Here is a 24,896-nt window from a genome sequence, read left to right as displayed (position 1 = left end):
TGTGTCTGTCTGTACTGTTGATTGAAAGATCAAAGAGGGAATATATGCGGTATAGTATTCATTTTATCTCACTATTCTTATGTAGATATACTCTGTACTATTAGGGCACCTGAGTCACTCAGGAGACCCATTGCTATCACTAGATTATATTTTGTTATAATATACATGTAATTGTTTTCAGATCCACAATGATGATTTTAGTTCTGTGATTAAAATATTTTGTAAGACGACCATTCAGAAACAGGTTCTGACTTTCTTAAGTTAACAAATTGCTAAGATGTTGACCTCAGTTCGGCCATTACTGGTTTGTTGGATAATTTCAAAATCATCAGATTGGTAAAGAAACCAGAATTTGATTAGAAACAGTAAATGAGTAATGGTCTCATTGACGTAGATTTCGTAGATTGCTTGTTTCGGTGTATAGGTAGAGAACGAGGACAGGTAAGGCAACCAGGTATGAGCCCAGCACACTACTGGTATACACCATACAGTGCGACAACATAGGTCTGGGACTGTGTAATCTACCTAACTATGAATCTGTCTTGTTACTAGGAGATAATTTTCCTTGTAATCTGATAGTGCAAAAACAATCTATAATGCTCGGGGCTCAATTGTTACAGGTAAACATATTGTGTTTATTCATACAATAAGCTGCCTAACTATAAAATGTTTTAAAACGCATTGTTCCAGTATTAACTTAGTCACCAAGGGAAAAAGTTCTGGTCTTCTGACTGCCTAGGTATAAGCATTGTTTAAATACTAAATTGCATTTCTAGCTAACATTTCTGTGAGTGGCAAATAATATACTCCTTTTTTAAGGTTTAAAATTTTATTGAATAGATGAATGAATTGAACTGAATGAAACATTAATGAATAACTCTTTAATATTCTTTTTTTATTGCACAGGTTAAAATTTTGAGACAAAAACCTTAAAATTTATGGACATAACAAGCTCCCCCATAGAGAGCACATAAGTTTCCCAAGTTATTAGAAAAGAACAGAAAATTTGTGGACGGAAGCGTGACAAACGGACAGACAGAGTGATTACTATAGGGTACCCACAAATCCTTGCGGGGCCCTAACAAGGACAGGTAAGACAACCAGGTATGAGCCCAGCACACTACTGGTATACACCATACATTAGTATAAATAGTATTAACTTAGTCACCAAGGGAAACACTTCTGGTCTACTGACTCCTCAGGCATCAGCATTGTTTAAATACCTAATTGCATTTCTAGTTCACAATGAGTGACAGATAATATACATCTTAGAAAAGAACAGAAAAGTTGTGGACGGAAGCGTGACAAACGGACAGACAGAGTGATTACTATAGGGTACCCGCAAATCCTTGCGGGGCCCTAACAAGGACAGGTATGAGTCCAGCACACTACTGGTATACACCATACAGTGCGACAACATAGGACGAGGACTGTGTAATCTACCTAACTATTAATCTGTCTTGCAACTAGGATATAGATTCCTTTATAATCTGATAGTACAAAAACAATTTATAATGCACGGGTTTCAATTGTAAACATATTGTGTTAATTCATATAAGTAATATTAACATAAAAAAGCTGCCCAAATATTGAATGCTTTAAAACGTATTGTTCCAGTATTAACTTAGTCACCAAGGGAAACACTTCTGGTCACTGACTCCTCAGGCATCAGCATTGTTTAAATACCTAATTGCATTTCTAGTTCACATTTCAATGAGTGACATATAATATACATCTTTTCTAAAGTTTAAAAGTTTGTTGAATAGATGAATGAAGTGAATAGACTGAAACATTATTAATGAATAACTCTCTCATGTTCTTTTTTTTGCACAGGTTAAAATTCAATCTCTACCCAGAGTTATGGTTCCTGCTTCGCTCCACTTATACCTCTCTGAACGTCTAAAAAGTAGTGCCACGAAAACATTGGGAATGGAGTATTACTCCGAGAAATAGTTCTTTGTTTGTTACCGTGATTTACCAATAAAAATCTTTTTATTTCAATATATTTAGCGAGGCTTTAACATCGAAATGTAGACTGAATATATATAAAACTATAATTTATAATATTATAATTGAGAATGGGTTTTGCCATGATTCTTGGCATTTAGACGTTAACAGAGGTGTTGTAGCGCAGCGTAATACACCCTCTGGTGGGAGATTGGTTAAAATTTTAAAGCATAGACCTTCAAAATTATGGATCGAGAAAGCTCTCCATATAGAGCTCATCAGTGTTCAGGGTGTCCGGGGGACACAGAGTACTATTGTCAATTGTGTCTATATGATTGATTTTTGCCAAACATAATCACATATTTAAAGGTTTAATTCTGTCATAATTTAACTTCTGTCCTCATATGTAACGGTCGCATTTTTACCCCCCCCCCCCAAAAAAAAACCAACCCCACAATGAATTGAAAAAAGAGTCCAGCGTATTATTTACGAAAATTTCAAAAGCACTTTTGAAACATTTTAACAAAAAGCAAAACTCTCAAATTTCTTTTAGTAGATGAATGAAATGAATAGAATGAAACATTAATAATGAATAGCTCTTTAATGTTCCAATTTTTTTATAGGACGGGTTAAAATTTTGAGACATAGACCTTCAAAATTATGGACATAGCAAGTTCCCCATACAGAGTACATCAGTGTCCTAAATGTCCGGGGGACACAGCGTACTATTGCAAATCCTGTCTATATGATTGATCATTGTCAAACAAAATCACATATTTAATGGTTTTATTCTGTCAAATATTAATTTTTTTCCTCACATGCGGCAGTCGCATTTTAACCCCCCCAAAAAAACTCGCAATGAATTGAAATAAAAGAGAGTCTTATCTTTTATTAGTCCCCTACCGGTTCTGCGTCCGTCAGTCTGTCCCACTTTAGTTTTCCACCCTTTTTTTATTTAAGTGTTTTACATTTTTGTAGCGTCTAGTTGACATATTTTCGAGAAAATTTATTTTCCAGTTGTTTAATGTTCGGGTTCGTTATCGGGTTTGGTGTGTATTGAATAAACGAGGAAACTATGTAGTCAGTATTAACATCGTACATGACATGGACCATTCCTTTTATTGTTTCTAAAATACAAATAAGTTCTATAACATAGTTTCAAGCATTTTATCATCAGGTTTTTTTTTGTGTATAATTACAATCGGGTTCGTTATCGGGTTGATCTGTTGATTCGGGGTACAGAAGACGGTAAGAAATGACATTCTGCATAACAGTGCATTGTTTTCACAAATTTCTACAAACCGGTAGGGGACGTGTATTGCTTATGCAATACTCTCAGAATTCTTGTTTACGAAGATTTCGACAGCACTTTTGAAACATAACAAAAAGCAAAACTTTAAATTGTACTGTTTTATGCTTTATTTTAGCGCCAAAACCTCCCTGAAGACGGTAAAAAACTACAAATAAAATAACACACATTTAGACAAAATCAATACACGATTTCACAATAAAATGCTGACAATATTGACATGTCTTATTAAAGCTGTGGTTGAATATTGTTAACAGACTTTTACATAGCCAGTTTCGCCACATATGAATCCATATGTATGGCATTTCATATGAAAATCGTATGATAAACATATGAATATCATATGCATATCGAATCATATGAGTATCATATGTGGCAGGTCATATTTTGAGACATAGACCTTCAAAATTATGGACACAGCAAGCTTTCCATACAGAGAACACACGTGTTCTAAGTATCCGTGGGACACAGAGTACCATTGCGAATCGTGTCCATGTGATTGATCTTTGCCAAACAAAATCAAATATTTAAAGGTTTTACTCAGTCAAATATTAACTTCAGTCCTCATATCTGGCGGCCGCATTTTAACCAAAGAAAAACACAAAAAATAGAAAAAAATCTAGAAAGAGTCACATTTATTTACGAAGATTTCGATAGCACATTTGAAACATTAAAACAAAAAAGAAAACTGCCATTCCTGGAGGTCATAAGAATGCGAAGTCATATTTTATATCGACGGATATATATATATATATATATATATATATATATATATATATATATATATATATATATATATATATATTAATATTATTTGCAAGTGTGATAAAATACGTCTAATTGTTATTAATTTTGATTATGTTGTAAGTATTCATAGGGACTTTAAATTACAGGATAAATCACTCATTTAAATCGTCAACGGCCGTGTGTTGTTTATTTGGTGAGAAATTCACGGTTACATTTGTATAGACATTTTTCAAGGGTTTTGTGTACATTTGTTACACAAGCTTAAACTACTGTGCATCATTGTGGTTTTTTGCTGTCTCGGTTACAGCTTCACTAATAAGGTAAATCAATGAAAGCAACAAGAAAAAAATCCAATGAATTTCCCACTTTTTCTTAAATACAACAGTTGCTCGTATATAAAATGAATTTCTTTTTGACAAGTTTCGAATATGTAACATAAAAAAGGCCAATTCATAGGTTTTTGATATACTCAAATGGCAAAGCTTGTAACAAGGTTATACCTAACTCGAATTTACTCTGATAAACCATGACAACAAACATGTATTTGATCGAATATGTTTCATTTAATAACACCGAAGTCACATATCCTTTACATCGTTGTTGCACTTCACTTTTTTACTCAACAGAACTGGTGTATAACCAAGAAAACATTGTACCGCATTTGTACGTGACATGTTCAGGCGGAGTGTCGGGTGTAATAAAGTAAACACACCTCGTTGGAATGTGAATTACACAGGTGTATATGGCGAACAATCCCAATACAGTGTTGAAACATGACTATAAGAATAAATCGATTAAAATGGACAATGGCTCCGTAAATAAATTCAAGTTCTTTATCTGCGTTTTAATCAATATAAAGACTAAATCGATAAACAAGATGATACCAATCGCTCACCTTTACTGTTTACGTCATCGTTTGCATTTCTTGTACAACTTAATATATTCATTCAACATGTAAGTAAGTTAACTCATACTAATAAATTTCACTTAAAAATAAGTTAACTCATTCTAAAGAAATTCGGTTTTATGTATTCAATACATTATTGCAAATTAATTCATTGATCAATTTAATTTGATGTTTTTCACACACAAAATAATACATTACAGTAATGGGTTCACGTACGCTATGTAAATTTCCATGATTTTCTTTTCATTGGTTTCTTTAGTAGATGAACATGCAAGCAGCCTATTCTCTTTTGAGAAGTGGACAGGCATAGCCTACATCCACTTCTCTTCGCAAGCCCTCATATTTTGATTCTGGAAAACGTGTAAATGTCAGAACCAAAGACGGTTTACACTTCGACCCATGTTTCGACTCCAGTTTCCCTGAATTTTCGTAACAGACCCATTATTTCTACATTTTAAACATAAATGCATCCATATATTACAAACAAAACACCACTAACCCGCTGTCAAATCATTTTCTCAACTTCTACATTCCGGTTTTAAATTATGAGATCATTCGCTATAGGTGGTTTAAAAAGTAGAAAATTTAGAGTCGGAAAAAACGGAAAATAGTGCTCCGATTGAAGACTTTAGATTAAAGGTATTTTTCTTAAAATTCACAGAGCTATATAGAACGGTTTTACATTTAAGACAAATTAACAAAATGCATACAATGAAATAAGTAACTTTGTCACATAAACACTCTTTATTTTAATCTTTCTTGTATGCTATATTAATCAATGTTCGTTTTATTGTTAAAAACAGATGTAGACAAATTTTGTCACCATAAGAGATGGTTAAAAAGGGAAGACATACCACTTTGTAATTATTTGGCTCAGTATTTGTTTATACATTGTAAGATTAAATTGATTCAGTTACGTTTTCGACATTATTGTCTTAAATAGGTTTCCAATTTTATCCGAAACATAAACATTTAATCTGCGCTGACCTAGATAAACAATGTGATACACACAATTTAAACCCGGGATGTAGAAGTTGAGAAAATGATTTGACAGCGGGTTAGTGGTGATTTTTTTGTGATATATGTATGCAATAATGTTTAAAATGTAGAAATAGTAGGTCTGTTACGAAAATTCAGGGAAACTGGAGTCAAAACATGAGTCGAAACGTAAACCGTCTTTGGTTCTGACATTTACACGTTTTCCAGAATCAAAATATGAGGGCTTGCGAAGAGAAGTGGATGTAGGCTATGCCTGTCCACTTCTCAAAAGAGAATAGCAAGCAGCCCAACTTCCTTTATGCAAGCGGCACACAGGCGTTTAAGGTCACCTGAGTATAGTCCTTGAATTGACATGTCAGTCAGAGTCTCATGTTTGCAGCTTAAGAATCATTTTGAATTCTTAACCGTAATCTGAGATAACACTGACTATTAGCCTGGTTTTATTATTTGATGTTTGAAAAATATACAATTTTTCTACACTTTATACTAACATTTCCAACGATAAAATAAATGCAAGGCTCGTTGTCATCATGATGGCTGCTTTTTCAACATAAATGGAACTCGTAAAAGTTACAAACCTTTCATCGGTCATTTTCTAAATAAGTTTGTTCGGATATCTTCGAGTCAATGCTTATTATTAATTATCTCCGCTCTACTGAGAATATCCAAAATTAACAAAGTTGACATTGGGAAGTTGCGTTTGATTGGTACAAAGTAGGGCATGCCTGAACAAGTAGTGTGTTAAAATCTCAGGCATCCACAATGAATAGTTGCCAAGAAATCTTTGTTGGTTTTTTTTTATTTTAAAAATTAGGTTAAAAAAACAATAAAGTCGTCATTTTACAAGAAGTTGACGTCCAATTGGTACAAAAATGAATCCTTACTTATAACATGCCTACGCAAATACCGTGTTAAAATTTCAAGCATATACGAAAAAGAGTTGATGAGAATTTTTTGACCAAAATTACTTTAACAGTGTAGGCTATAAATAGAAAAAGTCGTCATATCGCTGGAGCTGACCTCTGATAGGTAAAACAATAGATCACAAAGTACGTCAATCCTAGATTAATAGTGTGTTAAAATTTCAAGAAGAAATGCTAAGAAATTTTTGACAATAAATTTGTTAAAGTCGTCATTTATGTTCTACTGAAATAAAAATAGATTCCAAAGAAGGTCATGCCAAATCAATAAGTTTTTATAAAATATTAGGCATCTGCGAGAAACAGTTGCTGAGATATCTTTGGAGAAGATTTGATTTATACAATTTCTCTAAAAATAAACAAATTCGTTATTTTACAGGAAGTTGACGCATGATTGAAACAAAAATGGATCCCAACTTATGAAACGTCTACACAAACAGTGTATTAAAATTTCAAGCATCCACAATGAATAGTTGCCAAGAAATCTTTGTCGATTTTTATATTTTAAAAATTAGGTTAAAAAACCCAATAAAATCGTCATTTTACAAGAAGTTGACGTCCAATTGGTACAAAAATGAATCCTTACTTATGACATGCCTACGCAAATACCGTGTTAAAATTTCAAGCATATACGAAAAAGAGTTGCTGAGAATTTTTTGACAAAAATTACTTTAACAGTGTACGCTATAAATAGAAAAAGTCGTCATATAGCTGGAGCTGACCTCTGATAGGTAAAACAATAGATCCCAAAGTACGTCAAGATAAATAGTGTGTTAAAATTTCAAGAAGAAATGCTAAGAAATTTTTGACAATAAATTTGTTAAATAGTCGTCATTTACGTACTACTGAAATAAAAACAGATTATAAAAAATGTCATGCCAAATCAATAAGTTTTTATAAAATATTAGGCATCTGCGAGAAACAGTTGCTGAGATATCTTTGGTGAAGATTTGATATAAGAATTTGGCTAAAAATAAACAAATTTGTTATTTTACAGGAAGTTGACGCATGATTGAAACAAAAATGGATCCCAACTTATGAAACATCTACACAAACAGTGTATTAAAATTTCAAGCACGTGCGATAAAGTGTTGCTTAGAAATGTTTGAAGAATATTTCTTTAAAATATAGGATATAAATAGACAAAGTCGTCATTTATCAGAAAACTGACCTCTAATTGGAACAACAATAAATCCCAATGTACGTTAAATCCTAAACAAATAGTGCGTAAAAAGTTTACCATTTGCTATAGAGAGTTGGTTAGAAATCTTTGACGAAATTTTTTTTTTGAAATTTAGATGAAACAATCAAATTTGTCATTTAAAAGTTGACATCCAATGGGTGCTAAAGAGAATATGAATGTATTGCATGCCTAATTAAATAATGTCTGTTAATGTATTAAACATCTGCGATAGGTACTTGCTTAGAAATCTTTGGTGAAAATTTGTTTCAAAAATTAAGCTAGAATATAAAAAAGTCGTGATTTTACAGGAAGTTGAAGTCGGTTTGGGACAAAAAAGGATCCCAACGTATAACACGTGTAAAATAATAGTGTGCTAAAATTTCAAAAACCTACGATAAAGAAAAGCTTAGAAATCTTTGACGAAATTTTCTTAAAAGTATAGGCTGTAAATAGACAAAATAGTCATTTACCAGGAAGCTGACCTTTGATAAGTACAACAATAGATCCCAACGTATTACATGCCTTACCAATTAGTGTGATAAAATTTAAAGTTTCCACAACTGTTAGTTGCCAAAAATCTTTGCCAAAATTAAAAAAAAATTAGGCTTAAATAAACAAATTCGTCATTTTATATAAAGTTGAAGTCGGTTTCGTACAAAAATGGATCCCAACGTATTACACGTGTACAGTAATAGTGTGCTAAAATTTCAAAAAAACTACAATAAAGAAAAGCTTAGAAATCTTTGACGAAATTTTCTTAAAAGTATAGGCTGTAAATAGACAAAATAGTCATTTACCAGGAAGCTGACCTTTGATAAGTACAACAATAGATCCCAACGTATGACATGCCTTACCAATTAGTGTGATAAAATTTAAAGTTTCCACAACTAATAGTTGCCAAAATTTTTTGCCAAAATTAAAAAAAAAAATTAGGCTTAAATAAACAAATTCGTCATTTAACAGGTTCTTGATGTCAGGTTGTTACAAAAGGAGATCCAAAATTAATGACTGCCTAATCAAATAGTGAGTTAAATGATTAAGTTACTGCGATAAACAGTTGCTGAGATATCTTTGGCGATTTTTTTTTCATTATTTGAGGCTTTAAATATAAAGCCGTCACTTATTACGAAGTTGACGTCCGAATGATACAAAAATAAATCCGAACGTATGAAATTCCTACACATATATTGTGTCAAAATTTCAAGCATCTCTGGTAAACAGTTCCAGAGAAATCTTTGACAGATAATTCTTTAAATATTTAAGCAATAAGTAGACAAGGTCGTCATTTAACAGGAAGCCGACCTCTGATATGTACATCAACAGATCCCAACGTATGTCAAACCGAAAAAAATACTGTATTAAAATTTAAACTTTCTGCTATAAAGAAAAAAAAGGATAAGAATGTATTGCATGCCTAATTCTTATGCGATAGATACTTGATGAGTAATCTCTGGTGAAAATTTGTTTCAAAAATTAGACTAGAAATAAACAAAGTCGTCATTTTACAGGAAGTTGTACAGAAATAGTGTGTTAAATTTAAAAAAAATCCGATAAAGAAAAGCTTAGAAATCTATGACGAAATTTCTTTAAAATTATAGCCTGTTAATAGTTGCTGAGAAATCTTTGGTGAAAATTAGTTAACTAATAGTTAGTTAAAAAAAATTAGGCTAGAAATAAACAAAGTCGTAATTTTACAGGAAGTTAAAGTTGAATTGTTTCAAAAATGGATCCCAACCTATGGCATGCGTAAAGAAATGATATGTTAAAATTTCAAACATCTACGATAAAGAAAAACTAAGAAGTCTTTGACGAAATTTCCTTAAAATTATAGGCTGTAAATAGCCAAAATAGTCATTTAGCAGGAAGCCGACCTCCGATAGGTACAAAAATAAATCCCAAAGTATGGCATTCCTAAAAAATTAGTGTGATAAGATTTTGAACAACCACAAGATATAGTTGTCAAGAAATCTTTGTCAAAAATGTGTTTAAAAGATTAAGCTTTAATAAACGTTGTCGGCAATTAACAGGATATTGACGTCTGATTGGTGCAAACAAAGATCTAAACTTATGACATGCTTATCAAATAGTGCGTTAAATTTTAAAGCATCTTCGATAATTAGTTGCCGAGTCATCTTTGACGAAAATTTCTTGTTTAAAAATTGAAGCTTAAAATAAACAGAGTCGTTATTTAACTCGAAGATGACGTCTGAGTGACACAAAAAAGAATTACAACGTATGATATGCCTACACAAACAGTGTGTATTAGTTTCAAGCATCCACGATCAATAGTTGCTGAGAAGTAAAAATTTCAACCATATGCTTTTAAATGTTGCTGTTATTTCCTTGACCTAAAATTGTCTTAAAATTAAGGTAAAATCAAACAAAGGACTATATATGGTTTGAGCCTACAATGGCCCCCTAAAATGAACATTGTCATTTTACTGTAATTCTTCGTTTTATTTGTACAAATATACATATGATGATTTTCATAATTTTCATTTGATTTTAGTACCCACAATTTAAAAATATGACATTATAAAGTTTACCTTTTCCCGCCATTTTCTCATTTTTAGCATAAAACGGCTTGTTTTTAGGTAGTTTTTCTTTAAGGAAACATTGAGCGACTGCTTGAACAAACAAAATATTTTCACCAAAGATGTATCTTTTCAATACTTATAAGTGACAAAAAGTTCGTTCTTGTTCAAAGAGTCGCTCTATATTTTCCATTCGAAAACAAATGTCAATTTTTGATTGATTTTGATTAAATTATAAGAATAGCGTCACTTCTGACGTCATATACTGCCAGTGAGTGCATATAAATCAAATAAATAGGTGAGAAACATTTCATGTCAACTATTTTATAAAATAACACAACAATTTCAGTCCACCTAAATTCGGCAACTGAAAATGTCATAAAGAAAGTATATGGTCCAAGTTGATGGATTTTTGCTAAACTGTCATTATGCATTTTCTGCCATGAAGCTGGAGATCCTCTTATGTTTCTTAAAACTCTAAGTTTTGAGTTTGTTGACAGAGTCATTATCAGTTACATCTTTTGCAGTTGCACACCTTCCATAAAGTGACACTGGTTTTTTCTTTCTATGTGCAATGTTTATGCTCTGCAGTATCTGTGATGCTTCTTTGATATACTGTGCATAAAAAATGTATGACGTATTCTTGGCAAATCTATGATCATTACTGAGGAGTCTGGAATTGAAACATTTCTTTACAGATAACTTTGTGTCTCTGTTGGTGTTGTAACCAAATCTCCCCTTTGGAAATTCTCTTGGGAAAGACATTAATTCTGCATTTTCATCCCTAAAAAAGCTAATTGGTTGCTTGCCTTCTCCAGGGGCTATGCTAAACTTTAATGATGGTCCATTAGCATTTTGAAGACATGTATCAAAGTGTACTGCTGGGTTTGATGTGTCTTCTTCCTCCTCTGACTCTGAATCCACTTCTTTTTCAATGGGTTGTCCTTCCTGAGGTTGTGGTTGTAAGTCTTCACTCACACTGCTTACATTTATTTTTTTCCACAATTCAGAATCTTCTTGCGTATTTATAGATTGCCATTCTTCATTTAAGTTGACATCTGAATAGTGTTCATTGTTTTCTCTTAGGTATTCTATTGCTTTGTAAAGAGACTCTGGACGCACTATTTGATAATTCACATGTACAGTATAGTGTAGTTGTCTTTTCAACTTAACAGCTACAATTCCAGAATCTGACATTGTCCGAGGCAAAAATGCACACACTTTTGAAAGATCTGTAGGAACATTGACAACAGCTCCTTTAATGCCCTTCTGTGCAGCTCGTGGAAGGTTAACTATCTTCATGAAGGGTATTCGTTTTGAAATAAGTTGGCACTCTAGGTCACACAAATGATTTAGCTCTGTCTAGCTGAAGGTTATTCGCCTGACATTGTGGGGGCATTTTGTTTCTTTGTAGGTATCCTTTGCAGGTTTTACAAACAACAATTGGCGAGTCAGGATGAGGTTGTGTTTGAAGACACTTATGAAAAAGGTCTTTGTTTGCATTTTGATATATTTTATCTGTGATTTTTGTTACCATATGTGCATACATAAGTCGCTATCAAGAGGCACACACATGGTTAGGACCATTTAAACAAAGAGTTCTATAGGTTAAGACCTTATCTTGTTGTTCACGGAACACTGACATCCGTTTCCTTTGTTTAGCTTTTAGAACATTTTTTTCAACAGCTGTTTGCATATTTCTTTTTTGTTTCATGCTATGGGCATTTCTTATGCACTTTTTTTGTAAATTCCAATCTGTTTCTTGTGCTCTTTTATTTCTAGTTCGTTGACGATTTTTTGCACATTTGCTTAGTTTTTCTTCATCTGTTCGTTTCGCTCTTTTCTCTCTCATTCGATGAATGCTTTTCAATCTTTCTGTATGCTTTTCTTTGTCTGTAAGTTTTGCTCTTTTTTCCCTTAATCTATTTGCATTTTTTAATCCTTCCGCTTTCTTTTCTTCATTTGTAAACTTCATTCTTTTCTCTCTGATTCTATGAACATTTCTTATACCTTCTGTGCGTTTTTCTTCATCTGTTTGTTTGGCCCGCTTCTCTCTGATTCTATGAACATTTCTTATACCTTCAGTGCGTTTTTCTTCATCTGTTTGTTTGGCCCGCTTCTCTCTGATTCTATGAACATTTCTTATACCTTCAGCGCGTTTTTAAGGTCTTCCGTTTTCCAACGGAAGACCTTATTGTTTTCGTTCGGTTTCTTTTTCCCTATTATTATTATTTTTTTTCTTACAAAATTTGTGCAGGCGATTTCTCGGAAATGGCTGAACCGATTTTCGTGAAACTTTCAGATCTAATAGATATTAGTCCGAACTTAATATATATTTTTTTATTTTGATGACGTCATTTCCGTTCTTGAGAAAATGACGTTTTAGCGATTTTCGGAGGGTCGGCTTGTCCAGGGATCTCCTCCTAAACGGTAAAAGATATTGAGGTCAAACTTTCAGGGATTGTAGACAAGAGATTGTAGATATGCTATTTGGCATTCATATTTGTTATACTTAAAAGGCGTTAAAGCTCGCCTGGTCCCGAAAATTGAGACTAAAAAAACATCGTAATTTTTCACGGTTTTCTTAGTTTATCTCTTTTCTGAAAAATATTTTGTTAACCCATGTAATTTAAAAAAAGTTTATATTTACAAGACCTTTCATTTGATATCAAGAAAAAGGGGCTGGCCCCTCAAATTAGGGGACCAAAGGGCTCTAAAGTCTTCCATCTGTAGTCCTTTACTGAGGGACATTTTGTGAAAGGTTATAGAAACAAATATGTTTATCTTACAGTTATGTATCCAAGCAATGTAATAATTTTATCTAGTGTTGCGTAATTAGGGGTTTTTAGGGGCCAAAAGTCCAGAATTTTGATCACCCATATCACAGACAGAAAAAATATTTTGAAATGCAGTAAAGAAGAAAAGATGCTCAAAATGATGTACTTAATGATATGCAATCTTCAAAATTTCGTGAAACGGCCCCTAAAAGGAGATAAGGGATCGGCCTCTAAAACGTTCTTTCCCATATATCTCGAGAACGGTAACGAATTTCTAAACACTTGTTGAATAAAATGTGTTGATATTTAAATGACCTTTTATTTGATATCAAGAAAAAGGGGCTGGCCCCTCAAATTTGGGGTCGAAAGGTCTCTAAAGTCTTTCTTACATAGCACTTTACTAAGAAATATTTTGTAATATGTTTCAGAAGCAAACATGTTTATATTACGGTTATTCAACTAAACATTGTAAAAAAAAAATCATGCGTTACGTAATAAGAGATTTTAAAGGGCCAGAAGTCCAAAATATCGGTCACATATATCACAAAAAAGGACAAATATTTTGAAAAGCAATATAGAATAAAAGATGCTTAGAATGCTTATTTAAACAATATTCAACCATCAAAATTTCGTTCAATGGCCCCAAAAAGGAGATAAGGGGTCGGCCCCTAAAACGTTCTTTTCCAGATAGCCCAAGGACGGTAACGAATTTCTTAACAGTTGTTTAACAAAATATGTTTAATTTTGAGAGACATTTCATTTGACATCAAGAAAAAGGGGCTGGCCCCTCAAATTAGGGACTTAAAGGTCTCTGAAATCTTTCATCCATGGCACTTTACTGAGAAATATTTTGTAATATGTTTAAGAAGCAAAAATGTTCATCTTATAAGTAATTTACTTTGCATTATAAAACAAATTTCATGCATTACGTAATTAAGGGTTTTAAGGGGCCTGAAGTCCAAAATATCGATCACTTATATCCTAAAAAGGACAAATATTTTGAAAAGCAATATAGAAGAAAAGATGCTAAGAATGCTTATCTAAACAATATTCAACTATCAAAATTTCGTTCCGTGGCCCTAATAAGGAGATAAGGGGTCGGCCCCTAAAACGTTCTTTTCCAGATAGCTCAAGAACGGTAACGAATTTCTACACACTTGTTGAACAAAATATGTTTGATATCAAAATACCTTTTATTTGACATCAAGAAAAAGGATCTGGCCCCTCCATTTAGGGGCCAAAAGGGTTCTGAAGTTTTTCATCCATAGCACTTTATGAGAAATATTTTGTAATATGTTAAGAAGCAAAAATGTTAATCTTTAAGTTATGTATCCATTTATAATAAAAGTTTTCTCATATGTTACGTAATTAGGAATTTTAAGGGGCTAGACATCTTTTAATAATAACTTTTAATTGTGAAATATTTTGTAATACATAGAAATAATTATGTTCATGAAAACATTATAAACCTATAAATGACAATTGTTTACTCCTTTGTAACGTAATTAGGGATTTTAAGGGGCCAGAAGTCAGAAATTTCAATCTTCAATATCTCAATATGGAGACAAGTTTTGAAAAGTAAAATTGAACAAAACATGACCTAAAATAATGTGCTTAACAATATGTCACCATCATTTATTTTGTTTACCGATCCCTAAAAGAAGTTATAGGGTCAGCCCCTAAAATGATCTTTCCAGATATCTCGAGCACAGTATATGATTTCCAAACACTTGTTGAACAAAATGTGTTTGACATGACATGAGCTTTCTTTTGACATCAAGAAAAAGGGGCTGCCCCTTCAAATTCAAGATCCAAAGGGGTATATAATCCTTTACCAAACGCACTTTAGATCCCCCCTCCGCATTTCCTGATATGTTTCGTTAACGAATATCAAAGGCAATTTTATTTCCTCTTCTGAAAATCGGACGGAAGACCTCCTCGTTGCTCGCAACGAGATCGTGTCTAGTTCTTCATCTGTTTGTTTGGACCTTTTCTCTCTGATTCTATGAACATTTCTTATACCTACAGTGCGTTTTTCTTCATCTGTTTGTTTGGCCCTCTTCTCTCTGATTCAATGAACATTTCTTATACCTTCTGTGCGCTTTTCTTCATCTGTTTGTTTGGCCCTCTTCTCTCTGATTCTATGAACATTTCTTATACCTTCAGTGCGTTTTTCTTCTTGAGTTTGTTCGGCCCTCATCTCTCTCATTCGATGGGCATTTTTCAAATCTTTTGTATGCTTTTCTTCATCTGTTTGTCTAGCTCTCTTTTTTCTCATTTGTTGAGCATTTTTTGTCCGCCCATTGCACTTTTCTTCATCTGTTTGTCTTGCTCTTTTTTCTCTCATTCGTTGAGCATTCTTTGCACGTTTTGCACACTTTTCTTCCAATATTTGTTTTGCTTTTTCATCAATTTTTTCCTGTTCATATGGTTCTGCTCTATTCTCTCTAATTTTAGTTTCAATTTTTTTTTCTTTTTCGCACTGTTTTCCAACATTGATCTGGTTTTTCACTGTTGTTTATCAAAACATCACTGGTTTTGTCGATGCTGTTTTTAACAGAATGAGGAAACATCAGAAATTTATGTCCATATAAGCTCTGAAATATGTGTGACCTTAACTGATTTTGATGGAATATAGAGAGAGAATATGGAGAGAGAGCAAAAGCAAAAGATAGAAATTGTTCTGACCTGTAGTTTCTTAAAGGGTTGATTTGTGGAGGGGGTCGAGGAAAGATCCTCTATAATAAAGAAATAAAAATATAGTATATATAAGAGTTATAAAAAAACCCACATGTTTACAGAGAGAGAGAGAGAGAGAGATGTTAATCTTACCTTGATGGTGATGTACCTGCCCATGGATCATCAAGGACAGGTTCTTGGAGTTATAGATGATCTCCCGCGTTCCGACGTCAAATCCAACGAGGAGGACCAACTCAATGCAAAAGCAGTGTCCAAAACACTCAAGAAACCTCCCTCACCCTCACAGCAAAATGTGATCAGAATAGCTCACTTGAGCTTTCAGCTCAGGTGAGCTAAAATCCACAAGTACTTTTTATGTTATCCACACACACTATAAACTGAGATTGAAATAACCAAAACATATGAAACTATCAAAAGCAGCGATTATGATTAATAACTTTTATTCTTCACAATAAGAGGCAAGAGTGTGATACAGCCTATCATACATGTTACTCTTTAGTCAGTGCATTGCCTATTTATCGGTGAAAATTATAATCATCGAGTGGAGGAAAATCAATACAATAAATTCAAATTCACATTTCCATATAAAAATAAATCCAAGATATCAATTAAATCATTTGACAATTTATGTGTTTTTGTTCTTTAAATCTGTATATACTCAGTAGATAATTTTTGTACAATACAAAGCAGTAAAACGTACAGAGCCAAGCACAAGCACAAAAAACCCATCTAAAGTTTACTTCCTAGAGTAAGTATTTTTTTTTTAAGGAAATAAGTAATATTGCTGCTTTTGTTTCTCATATTTGTGTTTTGTAGACTAAATTACCTGTAAATCTCTTCAACAGTGACCCTTGTCCATGCCCCCATGCTGTTGGCATATGAAAGATTTTGGCCCTTAGAAATCAAAGTTTCTGCATGATGGTTGGTGGCAATACAAATCTCTAGCATTATTTCTTGAGTCAGGAACAGAAGGAAAAAATCAACTGGCTTTTGGAATACTCTGACTGTCTGTCTAAGAAATGATTGTTATTGTAAAAAATTAAAATGCAAAACTGTATGCAGTCAAAAACGGTTAAAATTATTGTAACTGTCGAACAGTCTCCCATAATTTCAGATAACACTTGTAGACAGTTGAGACACAACTTTGATAAATATGTATTCAAATTGACTGATATCATGATAGAAGTTATCAAACACATACTGGCTAACTCAATCTTATTTTGAATATAGCTTTTACGCACAGATTACAAGTCTTTTGAAAAGGATGGGGGCTCAACTAATTCATTATTATTCATTCATATATCACCGGGGGAATTCAGGTGTTTCTATATATCGGGCGACAATAAAACTAAAATGCTCTAGATGGTAAAAAGCACTTTATTTGAACTTTAGGTCGGTATGGGTGATTTCTGGGAATCCAAAAACTACACCCGAACAATCCGAAACCTAATTCCTCTCTCCCGAAAATGGTGTATAACACATTATAAATAAGAATTGAAAACAATAGAAATTAGCACTTAAGCACGAGTGACAAATGTCATAGAGTAAAACATGAGTGAGTCAATTAAATCAAAGGTGAGGGTAAGAGTTAATAAAATAATTGAGCAATTATAACTGAAGTGAATTATTGTCTTGTACAAAGGGAAAGGCATATTTATGAATAGATAACAGTTACTCAAATTTCACTCCATGATAACAACTTCCATTGATGAACTTCAAAGCAGTTGTCCAGATTTCGAAGCTTTGTACAATTACTTTAAAAACAAAGAGCTTCCAGAGGACAAGAAAAACCGAGATCGACTTCTTAGCGAGTCGAACTTCTATGTGTTTCTTGATGACGTCTTATACCATTACTATCAGCCAAGATCTAAAAGGGCACGCCATCCAAACAACCATCTGAAACAACTAGCAGTTCCTCGATGCCTCAGAGAGGACGTCATACGCTCCTATCATGACAGTCTTGCTGGAGGAGCACACTTCGGATTTGAACGAACATACCGTGCTATTCAACTCAAGTATTATTGGCCAGGCATGTACCAAAACATAGCAGACTACGTCAAATCCTGCAGAGAATGCTAGCTTGCAAAGAAACCAACACATCATGCACCAGCACCTCTCACCCCTATGCCAATTGAGGACCGATTCTCAAGAATTCATATGGACATTCTTGGACCACTGACCAAAACAACAGAAGGTCACAAATACATTCTTTTGGTTGTGGACTCATTTAGCAAGTGGCCAGAAGCTTTCCCACTCAGGACGCAGGAATCTACAGAAATTGCTTAAGTGCTCTTTAAAGAAATATTTTGTCGGTATGGTGCACCATATACAATTGTCACGGATCGTGGACAGAACTTTATGAGCAAACTGATAACAGCTGTGTGCCAAATATTCCAAGTCACCAGACATTTTACCAGCTCTTATCATCCGCAAACAAATGCCACGTGTGAGAGGATGAACAGTACCATTGCACAGTGTTTGCGTACATACGTTAACAAAGACCAAACAAATTGGCATGACATTTTACCTGGAATTCTAATGGCAATCCGAATGAGTCCATCCACACAATCATCAGACCTAGCGCCCTACCACATTTTATTTGGCAAAGAGATGTACTTACCATTTGATACTTCTCTGATACCTAAGGATGGTATGAATCAAGATGCTAAGGCTCACGTCACAAACCTAATGAAACATCTCAAGGTAGTGCAGGAGATAGCTGAACAAAACATCCAACATGCTCGTCAAAAGCAAAAAGAGCAATACGACAAGAATACCAGAGAACTAGACTTCGATGTTGGCCAGAGTGTACTGCTACACCAAACGTATGTGCCCAAGGGACTCTCACCAAAGCTGCGTAACCCATGGGAGGGCCCCTATTACATCACAGCAAAGGGACCAAACAACACATACCAATTACGTAGATGGTCTGATAACAAAGTTGTAAGGTCTCGGATCCATGCAAATCGACTCAAACACTATGAGAAGCCATTGATTGTTGATTAAAAAAAAACATTTTGTCACCAACAGTAAAGCTAAAGGTTTTAAGAAGTTTTAAGAAATTATAAAATTAGAATCAAAAAAGTAAATTTAAAGAAATTGAAAAAATTAAGTAACTTTTGTCCGACCAACTTAACAGTCATAAACCTAAAAAAAAAGCTCTCAAACTTTGCACCTCACAATAATTTAGCTTATTTATAAAAAAAAAAATAATTTACTTACAGAAAATCAAGGAATTCTTCTGCCATGATGATATTCTGTTAATGATAAATTTTGTTTGCACCCCCCCCCCATTTATATATTCTCTTGGGTGGACGTTTTGCTTGTACAATAAGCGCTTGCTTGTTTAGGGTTCCATTGCACTAATTGATAGATTGAGTAATGATCGAGAAGTGTCTGCAATATTCTTTATTGATCATATGAACGCCTTTTGAATCACTTTTAAAAATACCGCCCAGTTGTCCTTCACCTGCGCAAAGGTAGTCATAATGACCTGACCTGAACTATTTCCTAGTCTTAATAGGTTAGGACGTAAGTACTTTTGGTGTGACGTGTGCTCACTATACACCTGCTCCAATGTAATGCGTATATTGAGGCCAGGTTTACAGATTTATTTACAAAATGATAAAGCAACAGTCTATGCATTATTTGAATTCAGGAATATCTAAACTGTTGTTTCCATATCAAGAGCCACCAATTCAATCTAATTATAGATCTTTATGATTTCGTATAAAAGACCCTTGCTTTCCATATTTAATCATCATTTGTAAGGTAACTGAACATCCAGCAAAAAGTAAGTAAAGATATCAAAAGATAGCATTTTTTGCGAAGCGTTCTTAAAAGATAAAAAATATTTTAGTTATTGTAAATTTTATTGTGTCGTAAGATTTTAATATCATATACAACAAGACATAACTTTAAACTCATTAAAAAAGGAACACATGTTAATTTAATATTTTAAAGGCTGATGTATATGGAATGTTGTTGTTGTATTTGCTAGAGGATGAGAAGTTTATAGTGAACGATTTGTAATTGACTGTATCGTGAGAAAATGTGACCACGTGATATTTTCATTAACCAATCAAATCACCGTGTCTTTTACTATGGGATGTTTACGTAAATTAATATTTTACTAAGGAATGTGTATTTGGTATATTTATGTAATTTAGTTTTTAACTGATTGTTGAACTTATCATTAAATATCATGAGCAAATTAACAAGTCGCGTTTTCAGTGCCAACTGTGACTGGTATCAAAATAGGTATTCGTATGATCGGGTTCGGGATACATACCGGGAATGTGAAATCAGAAGTTTGAAACGTTCACTTTTGCTAAAGGATGTTTAATGGAAGTAAACATTTTCTTTTGTTGTAGATCACCTGCATTTCACGACAGTGGAACCCAACACTTTGTTGCCAAGTCCAGTAACTGTTACGAATGAAGGTTAGAATATATATTTTTTTTTAGTATCATGCTTGTTAGTCAATGAAATTGTAAAACTCTTGAGAGGCAATAAAGTCTCTGATGTAATGAAACTACCAAAAACCTACAGTTTGAACAAAGATATAATTAAAAAAAATATCAGTTTATGATTTAACAAGTGTAAGGTAATTTTTTTTTCTTTTTAGGAAAAAAGAAACAAAATAGTCCCCACATCTATGTAAAAATCTATTTCAAATATGCCTACTGAAAAGTCAAATATAGCGAGAACACGAGGCAGGGCTCTCATCCAGTCAGTGCCAAAGAAAGTACAACTCGAGGTAGGACTGCTTCTTTTGAAAAAATATCAATATCATACATGTATACCCAATTTCATTAAGAATTGTACAGGGATGGTGATAATTAAAAGTTAAATTTTGAATTCTTAACAAATTAAAGCCTTTTGGTTCTGTTGCCACTGTTAGCAATTTAAAACAATTTGGAATATTTATTTCATTTTTAGTTTGTTGTGTAGATTTCTTTAGAAAAGGTGGTTGTGGCCCAAGACGAGTAGGATAAGCCATACGTGGAACTTGATTAGCATAATCCGAGAACGGATTTGGTGCGGTAGAGGGGGGCTTGCTTTTTCCCTGTTCCCGGTTGTCCCTCGTTTTGGTGGACATCTTCCTCTTCTTAATTGCACGATCTTCAGCTTTGTAGATTTTACTTTCGTCGTCCGAATCACTTGCGATAGGGTTTAAAACATATTGATTTACAGTCTCCCACCCTCCGGAGGACGAATCTGCTATTCTTGTATGTTTGTTTCTGTCCTTTGTTTTTAGACTTGCCTCCTGTATTAATTCTTTAGCATAATCTAGTTTCCCGTTGTCTATTGCCCAGTTAATAGAACTTAACGTCTTCTGAACCTCTGCGTTGAAACCGTACTGGATTTTGTTCCCTTTAGACTTCCAAGATATTTCGCTTTCACCCTTGAATTTTTTCAATTCAGAACTTTCAGAGATATTTGCACCTTGAATCTCCCGTCTCAAAGTAGATATTTTGTTGTTCACATACTTTTTAATGTCTTCTTTTTGAGACTAAAGCTCCGCAAAGACATCGGCAATGGAAGGCTCGTTCTGCATACCTAGAGCGACTTTTTCGTGCCGTCCGGAATCGTCAGAATGAATACCACTCGAACATACTTTACCAGTAATCACCTTCGAACCCCGCCTACCTCATGAATATTCATCAATACCACAAAAGAAAATATTTTCAATCTAAATCACTACGTTCAAACGAAAGAAAATTATATGTATATAACCTGTACATAAAAAATATTACGAAGAATGATTTTTACGGCTAAAAGGAGTGTATTATTTCAGTTATAATGAAAATTCAAGTAAATTATGCCATAAAACTAGGAGTTATAGCCTCACATTTGTAAAATACGTACGTACTTGTGCATTTGGAAATTTTCAATAGTGTAAACAATTATAAAAGGAAGGATAACTCCTCCAGTTCTATATGGATGTTGTAATATCTCATTTCGAGTCTAGTTCGTTCCTCACATAATTAAGGCATGTTTTCGTGATTGAAGTTTTTTAACTATCAATACATCCTCATCGATTTCCATCGTCACTTTTTCTTTTCCTTCATTGTCGACACTGACCTCATCATTTGTAACGTCATTCTCTTCTTCCGAGACTCTTTCTTCCGATTCTTCGTTTTCTCTTTCTTGTCTCAGTTTCTGTCTTGTTTTTTTTCAGTCTCTTTATTTTCGCTCGTTTCTTTTTCATTTCTGGAGATCTTTCATGTTAACTGAATTTGAAAATGAATTACTGATAAACTTTGTAAATGAAATAAACCATTCAGACTTAAAACAGTCTACATCTTGTTTTTCTGAGTATCTGTTCATATTTGTTAAAACATTATAACTAGGAAATGAGTTATCGAGTAAATGATCTCCAGGTTAACTATATACTTTAAGATTACTGCCACCCTAATTTCTTCATCCAAAAGGAAGTCGTTCATAGTCCTGAGAAAAACAGAATAATTTATTTAACTATGTAGAATTATGCACATTTTTAACAAGTTACAATTTTACACTTTAAATCAACTTCAAAGTTAAAATTATAATTTGCATTAAAGAAAACAACAATTCTATTTTAAAATTTAAATTCACCTTGGCGTGAAATCCATTTTTTGCGCGGTACGTTGAATATTAATTTTGCAACACAGAGTTGTATCAACGGGGAAAAAAGCGGTAGAAGGAAAACTTAGTTTAAATTTTGGTTAAATATACCTTATAACATAATAACTTTCCCCACTCCCACCATTCATTTATCCTTTTAATTAATGCTTGGAAATGTATACTAGTATGTTTTCTATATTTTTAAAGAAAGTTTACAGTGATATAGACATGTGCAGATTTGCTTAGCTATTGTTGAATTTCCCTCCAAAATTACGAATTGTTTTTATTGGAGTAACACAGAAATATACTAACCAATTTTAAAAAATTCATATTGTATGGCTCCACCTTTAATGAAATATCAGTTACAAAACGTAAATATCGCAATACAGGTCATGAATCATTCACCAATTCGCTCAACACAAAGGCCCAGAATTTTAAAATCCAGAAGTCCCATTCGCTTAAAACCAAGGCCCAGAATTTCAACATCAAGAAGTCTCATTCGCTCAACACAAAGGCCCAGAATTTCAAAATCCAGAAGTCCCATTCGCTCAACACAAAGGCCCAGAATTTCAACATCAAGAATTCCAATTCGCTCGCTCAACACAACGGTCACGAATCTCAACATCCAGAAGTCCAATTCGCTCAACACAAAGGTCACGAATCTCAACATCCAGAAGTCCAATTCGCTCAACACAAAGGTCACGAATCTCAACATCAAGAAGTCCAATTCGCTCAACACAAAGGTCACGAATCTCAACATCCAAAAGTCCAATTCGGTCAACACAAAGGCCCAGAATTTCAAGGTCCAGAAATCCTAATCTTTGAACAGCTCAAGATTTTCAAGATCAAAAAGCAGTGACAGTCATCACAATAGGTCAAGGCACTCTATGTCACAAAGCAGTAAAAGGTCAACCCTGAGAAGAGAAAGCCCAAAAAGGTCTAACAAAAGATCTAAACATTCAAGAAGCTATAATAGGCCTTGTAGCAGGTTAAGTGTAGACAGAACCCCAACACTTCCATCTCTTTCTAAGCGAAAGCAGCATCAGTCCTAAACAGACTCCTTTCCCAAGACCGAAGAAAGTGAGTATAGTTAGATGTGTTACAAATTTTCAATTCAAGGGACCTTTTATGAGACTTGAATTTTTGCCTATGATGCCTCGAGTGTTAAATGTTTAATACTTAGTTATATTCTGTTTCACAGGATGTCAGAGAAGAGTCCTCTACCTTCTTGTTGAAATAAGAGACCGTCTTAAGAGTCCAGCAACAACAGCTTCAAATACAGAAGACGTTTATCTTGTTCCTATAGACTCATCAGAAGGATTTGAAGCCTTAGACAGAAGACTTGAAAACAGAGACTTTAAAGCCAGCTTTGTAAGTTCTTTCGCCAACTTGAGAAATCTAAATAGACACCAGAACCAGAAACACAAACAAGACGCGAAAGTGAGGAAATGTCCTTTCGAAGGCTGCGAGGTATCTTCATCAGAATGGAGCATCTTGCTTCACACTTGCACATATCGCATGGGAAAACTGTAGAGAAAGCAAAAGTACCTGTAGAGGCGAGAAAACGATTAGAGATTAACAGTTGCAAAAAATGAATAGACTTAAAAGAAAAGATTATTGAAATAAGTGTAAATGAAAACGAACAGAGTACAATCCACTGTAATTCTGATCTTGACTTTTTCGATGAATATCTACACAACTAAGAAGAGGGGTTACAGGCCCAAGAACAGAAAGCAGACGAGAGTCAATTATCACATATCCATATGGCCGTTGAAGAGGAAGATGGACACTAACCCTGCGTGACAGAAATGGAGGAGTCCTAACCGCAAGAGCCCCGTGTGATACAAACCACAATAACAATTTCCCTGAATCTAGTTACGACAAACAAAACTGTGAATAGAGTGACAAGTGTAAAACGGGAGCATAATATATCCGACATCAATGCAATACATACCGGATAACATTGACTAGACATGTTTCTTCCAGTACCTCCAGAATGATTTCATGGAACACGCTCGTGCCAGGCATGAAAGAAGCGATATACCTGTGACTTTACTGTATTCAGACTGTATAAATTTTAACTCTATGATTTTGCGTAACGAACTTGTGTCATTTCTAATTTATATATAGTTAAGTTGTTTTCTGGTATTGTGTAGATTTCTAGTCAGTGATTTTATTATTGTTTGTAAAATGAAAAAAAATAACAATAACAAACCGTGAACCATCTCCAAAATCAATAACACGAAATATAAAATCATAGCAGA

The 24,896-nt window shown here is 33.7% G+C and overlaps 1 pseudogene; it reads left to right on the top strand.

Annotated features, from left to right (window-relative positions):
* Positions 1–16,159: 16,159 nt before the first annotated feature.
* LOC128172001 (uncharacterized) lies at positions 16,160–24,165 on the top strand (annotated as a pseudogene).
* Positions 24,166–24,896: the final 731 nt, after the last annotated feature.

This window comes from Crassostrea angulata, chromosome 2 (genome assembly GCF_025612915.1).
Source record: "Crassostrea angulata isolate pt1a10 chromosome 2, ASM2561291v2, whole genome shotgun sequence".
Classification (NCBI taxonomy): Eukaryota; Metazoa; Mollusca; class Bivalvia; order Ostreida; family Ostreidae; genus Magallana; species Magallana angulata.
This window is presented reverse-complemented; position numbering and strand designations above follow the sequence as displayed.